This window comes from Mastomys coucha, chromosome X, assembly GCF_008632895.1.
Source record: "Mastomys coucha isolate ucsf_1 chromosome X, UCSF_Mcou_1, whole genome shotgun sequence".
NCBI lineage: Eukaryota > Metazoa > Chordata > Mammalia > Rodentia > Muridae > Mastomys > Mastomys coucha.
This window is the reverse complement of record NC_045030.1, coordinates 112,202,726-112,209,219: the sequence shown is the minus strand read 5'-3', so window position 1 is coordinate 112,209,219 and position 6,494 is coordinate 112,202,726. Positions and strand designations below refer to the sequence as shown.

At 36.1% G+C, this 6,494-nt stretch overlaps 1 protein-coding gene and 1 non-coding gene across 11 annotated transcripts in view; one reads left to right on the top strand and one right to left on the bottom strand.

The window, feature by feature from the left end:
• The window catches only part of Dach2 (dachshund family transcription factor 2), a 494,899-nt gene that overhangs the window by 455,324 nt on the left and 33,081 nt on the right, over positions 1 to 6,494 (bottom strand). The gene's annotated exons all lie outside the window — the stretch shown is intronic.
• Positions 4,928 to 5,054, top strand: LOC116096354. The gene has a single exon (XR_004120963.1). It is a non-coding gene; the product is annotated as a U6atac minor spliceosomal RNA (small nuclear RNA).

The window sequence follows — 6,494 nt, the reverse complement described above, 5'->3', positions numbered from 1 at the left end:
GAGAGAGAGAGAAAGAGAGAGAGAGAGAGAGATCCCAGTGGCTCACAGGTTGGGCTGCTCTAACTTAATTGTAGAGTTCCAGGCCAATAACAGACCCTACCTTAAAGAAGGTAAACAGCATTCCTAAGGTTAAGACTGTCACTTGGCCTTCAGGTTTCATATGCATATACAGGCGAACAGAAGACACAGGAGGGGAGCAGTTAAAGTGCTTGCATTTTAATCCAAAATAGCTTTTGTAACTATTGCTTAATATGTAATTCAAGAAAAATGTTAATGGTGGACTAGGGTGATGCTCCCTGGGTAAAGATCCTGCCATCCAACCACAAGGGCCTGAGTTCAAATCCAGTAGTATACATCTACTACCTAGTGTTCCTATGGCAAGACAGGAGGCAGAAACAGAAGATTCCCTTGAAACTGCATGCTGCTGCAAACAAAGAAGTTATGCTTGTCTCAAACAAGGTGGAAGGCAAGGACTAGTGAGCCCCATAGATTGTTATCCTTCACACATATACCCTTAAATGTACACACCAATACTTAATACTCACATTGCATAAACACACCTACACACAGCTTTTATTATTCTATTTATTTACATTCCAAATGTTGTCCCCCTTCCTAGTCACCCCCTCCATGAGCACTCCACCCCATACCCCTCTGCTTCACCTCTAAGAGGGTGTTCCCCCACCCACACACCCACTACACCCAGGGGAAAACTGAGATATCATATGTATATACATTATATACGTATGATTTTAAAAGCACATTTTATGATAAAAAAGCACATTTTTAAACAAAATTGACATTATTAGAGTTTTCGTGTTCACAGTGAAGTAATATTGTGAAGAAAAACAAAACGAGCAACTTTAAAGCTGTATTACTCCAGTCAGTAAAATTTTGGATGACTCTCTGCAGTATTCACCACTAAGTTGTACTACCTATCATGAGGATAACTATGTGGGTTCAAGAGAGATTTATTAAATTAATGCCACAATTTTAGTAGAACTTAATTCAGTATGTAATAAATGTATTTCCTTATGTCACAATAACATTTGAATTAAACACTACCAACTTCTTTTTTTTTCTTTTTTCTTCATAACCACAAAACTAAAACGCATGTGATGAATTATGAATGCTGAGATAATCTTCTGAACATTCATTCAAAGTTGCAATAGTTTTTGCCTCAATGAAAACTCTATCTATCCCTCTGTCATTATTGTTTACTGATTCTCCTGCTCTCAGAAGACTACATTTGAGTAAATTGAATTTTGGAATATTAGCCTAGAATATTAAGTTGTTGGTCCATGATGCCCAGAAGGTAGAATTCCTGCCCTGTCCCCAAGCCTTTTGCCACACATTCAGGTGGAAAGAGGAAGAAAAAAAAAACACATGCAAATTTCAGACTTTAAGGATGCTGTGCAATCTGCCTTGAATGGAAATTATGCATGTATTTTCTGAGGATTCTGTGGTAGAGTACCAACAGTAAGAATATTCTGAGCAACATAAACATGCTTATGAAAGATGTACTACATCACAAGAAGCTAGATATTTGAAAATAAAAGTTTTACTTTCGCCGTCACTTAACACTCTAGATGATCACATAATAAAATCCACTCTGGTTGACCTCTTTTATTTAAAAGAATAATCCAAGAAGAAAGCACATTTGGTATAAAAGCATTTTTTTTTCCAGTAGACTGGATGAGATCACCAAGTTCACTATCTCTATTTGTACATTTTATGAAGTTATCGTTTATTAAAGGGCATAGTAGGGAATCTTTCCTCCAAAACATATCTTCTCAATCTTAGCTGTCTAATGAATACAATCAAAGTAAACAGATCTCTACATCCTATATGATAGTCACACATTTGTAAAAGTAAGAACCTCAAGATTCTTTCCTGTGAAAGTAGGAAGAAAACGCAGACAAAATGAAGTAACTGCACACTGCAGAAACAAAGAAACTGAACTCCCCTCATTTATTTATACAGGCTATGCTAAAACTGGCCACAAATATAGCAGTCAGAATAGAGTAATGCTAATAACCATTATGGTCCTTTATATTTGAGACTCTCAAAAATGGAAAGCTAAGCTTCATAACATTCTGTATGAGGTAGTTAAATATTATTACACTTTACAGAAGGTAAATTCAAGAACAATAGGTATGAAGTTGGATGTTAAAAGTCAAATAGGAAGTTTATGATGAAATTAATAAAATAATTCATGAACCCTGATCCTCCATTCTTAACACAAGCAATTTTGCCAGTTTTACTGATCATGCCACAATAACAAAATAGATTCTCTGATAGCAGTTCAAAATTCTATACAAATACACTGCTTGGCCAGGAATACCAACTCACAAGTAGACACAGATAAGAAACCATACTATCAAAACCCAACAAAAGTACTCAAAGTTTAAAAAAAGAATAGTCTTATTTGTAAGAAAGAAACAGGATGACATATTCAGATCTAGTATAAAGGGGGATGACCTTTTTAATCATAAATATTTTTACTACATTTGAAAAAAGACAAAGAATGTGTCCTGGCTAGTTTTGTGTAAACGTGACACTGGAGGATTTTTCATGGTGGGAACCTCAATTAATTAAACGGCCCTACCAAAATGCCCTGTACACAAATCTGAGGTGTGTGTGTGTTTCTTTAGCCTTAGCCTAAAGCAAACACAATAAGTTATAAGACTTCTACAAAATAATCAAAAGTGCTTTATATGAAAACAAAATAAAATCTTAAATAGATCATTTTATCTAAAAACTATGTCTTGTGAAATTAATATTTTTGTTTATTTTCAAAGTTTGTAAGAAAATTATTAAAGAAGGGAAGAAATTTTGTAAAACTCTCAAAACTCATCTTCTATGGTGTATGCTTGAAGACATAAACTCTATAGAAATAGAACACAACTCTTACCCACAATGTAGCCCTGGATAATTCAACTTATTTTTTTCAACCTCAACTTTCTTACCCATAAAAAAATGTATCTATTTAAAAATCCAGTGAAATAAAGCATTAGGATATATTTTCTATGTATATTTAATAATTTTGCTGTTATCTATGATTAGAGTGAGGATATTAGGGAGATTACCACCACCACCATTAATAGTATGCTTTCTTGATTTAATAAGAGAAATGTTTCAGATTTATTTCGCTGTAAAATTTTACTACATATGGATAAAGTATTGCTTAGAAAATAAATACGTAGCATGTGCAAGGCCCTTGATTTGGTCCTAACAAGCAACAACAACAATCCTATGAAATTTTCCATAAATTAAACATTGTCAAGATGGAAACATTTAAGATAGTATAATTAGCCTCTGGATATCTTTTTTGCTGTTTTTCTTTTTTTTTGACTTTTTTTTTATTAGATATTTTCTTTATTTACATGTAAATTTCTCCATTCCTAGTTTCCCCTCCAAAAAACAAAGAAACAAACAAAAACAACAAAAACAAACCCCCGTTGCCTCCCCCCTCCCCATGCCTGCCACCCCACCCTCTCCCACTTATTGGCCCTGGCATTCCCCTACACTGGGGCACAGAACTTTCACAGGGCCGAGCTCTTCTCCTCCTATTGATGATCAAATTGCAATCCTCTACTATACACATGCTGCCAGAACAATCAGACCCCTCCATGTGCAGTCCTTGGTTGGTGGTTGAGAGCCTGGGAGCTAATACTTGAAACCTATTGAAACACCTCATTCTAAATGTGTTAGCCTTGTTCCACTCCAAAATAATATATTCAGTATGAAATATAGTTCAATTACTTGATTACAAAAATACATTATTCTAAATGAAACAGGTACAACAACAAGAAGAATTGAATACATGATTTTACTCATATAAAACATGAAAAAAACATTTCATACATGTTGATAGTTTGAAAGTATTTCTCAGATGCTGAGGACAGAGGAGGGAGAGAGATGTAGGGAAAGTCTTGTGGACTGACAACCAGCACTCAGTTTTTATGAGGTTCTAGAAACAAGCTTTATTATATTACTACACAATAGGATCAACATACATGATGATAATATATTTCCAATTTCAGAAAAGCTGCGATCAAGGTTTATATTTAGAATGGGTCAATTGCAGAAGAATGAATTCAACAGAGATTTTCTGTACTATCTGTTGCAGACATGCTTCTAGGTTCTTAAAATAAAACCGTGAATACAGCAAGTGATCTTTCCTTTGGTGAAATGTATGCATTTGACTTTATGTATGTACTTCATACTTAATGCAACTTAACAGTTAAGAAAATGACAAAACCCAATAGTTTCATTCATAACCACTACATTGAAATTAATGTTTCATGCTTGTAAGCCTGGGAATTGGGTAAGCATTTACAATCTTCGTGAACTCTGTCCCATCCTCCTTCATAATCCCATCACAACCTTTTAGACATATCTATTTTAGATTAACACCCCTCCCTGACTTCCATCCTCTTTTACACTCCAAGCTGGCCTACAAGCATTAATGACTCTCAGCTGCTATCTGTTGAAGAATAACTTGAGTAACTTGTCTAAAAATATATACCTACTTACATACAGGTCTGATAAATCAAAATCAGAAGATGAAGACTATTCCTGACACAAAGATTTACCACCTGTTATCTTTAAAAGGTATTATTTCAAACATCAGTTTCTTCCACTACAATATGGGTGTATTATTTTCTGCTGATTTCAGAGAACTTCTTTAAAAAATAATTACCCAATTGTTACACAAGAAACTGATGTGTAAACAAAATCTATTCATAAAGAATATAAATCTGAGCTGGGCAGTGGTGGTGCATGCCTTTAATCCCAGCACTTGGGAGGCAGAGGCAGGTGAATTTCTGAGTTTGAGGCCAGCCTGGTCTACAGAGTGAGTTCCAGGACAGCCAGGGCTATATAGAGAAACCCTGTCTCAAAAAACCAAATATATATAAATCTGGTGTTGTATGAAAGGAGAGAAGGTTAACCATCCCTTTGATAAGATGGAAGAGGCCCTTGGGCCTAACAACACACACATACGGTTAAGGCATTGCCACCTACTTCATGCCATCTAACCACTGTTTTTAATGTCAAATAACATATAAAAGCAGACCTATTAGAATTACACCAAACTTCTCACCAGAGACTATGAAAGCTAGAAGATCCTGGGCAGATGTCATACAGACCCTACAAGAACACAAATGCCAGCCCAGACTATTATACCCAGCAAAACTCTCAACTACCATAGATGGAGAAACCAAGATATTCCATGACAAGACAAAATTTACACAATATCTCTCCACAAATCCAGCCCTACAAAGGATAATAGATGGAAAACTCCAACTTAAGGAGGGAAACTACACGCTAGAAGAAGCAATAAAGTAATCTTCTTTTAATAAACCCAAAAGAAGATAGCCACATGAACATAATTCCACCTTTAACAACAAAAATAACAGGAAGCAACAATCACTATTCCTTAATACCTCTTAACATCAATGGACTCAACTCATAAAAAGACACAGACTAACAGCTTGGATATGTAAACAGGACCCAGCGTGTTGCTGCCTACAGGAAACATACCTCAGTGACAAAGACAGAAACTACTTCAGAGTAAAAGGCTGGAAAACAATTTTCCAAGCAAATGGTCCCAAGAAGCAAGCTTGTCGACTAAAATCAACATTCAACCAAAAGTTAACAAAATGATAAGGAAGGATACTTCATACCCATCAAAGGAAAAATTGATTAAGAGGAGCTCTCAATTCTGAACATCTATTCTCCAAATGCAAGGGTACCCAAACATAGGTATTAAGCAAAGAGCATGGGGAATACCCAAAATACAACTCACTGACCACATGAAGCTCAAGAGAAATGAAGACCAAAGAGTGGGTTCTTCATTCCTAATTAGAGGGAGAAAAGTATAATCAAGGGAAGTAGAGAGTGGTAGGGTCTTGGGAGGAATGGGGGGGGGAGAAGGGCAGAATCAGGTGTGGGTAGATGCCACGCACACTCGTCTACTCCAGTCACATCCAAAATAGTGGGGATAAAATCCTGATTAAGGATAAGAGGCAATAAGGATCCAAAAGGAGTTCTGTGCCTCGTGGATATTCAGACAGTCACTGGTATCTCCTAACTCAGACATGTTCCAGATCAATCTTTCCAATTGTCAACATACCCTCATAATTAGGCATAAAGATACCCCAAGAAATGATTCATAAATGGCTAAGATTGGACATTGTTTCCTGGCCAGCACAATGTTTCCAACCTATCCTAGGTTAATACCAATCTGTCTATAACTTGGTATTTCTTTCAAGGAATCTGCCTCGCCAGAGCTAGCAACAGAGGTCAAGCACATTCCTTAGGGCAATAGATAGTTTACAATAGTTAGAAATGTTTTACATACTAGAGAGTAATCGAAGAGCTTCTACTCAAGGACATTAGCTAGAAGTGTTAGGTCAGAATCCCCTAGTCATTGCCTCCAGCAGAACCAGAGAATTAGTATAGGAATACCAAATTAGCCCCAGCAGGGA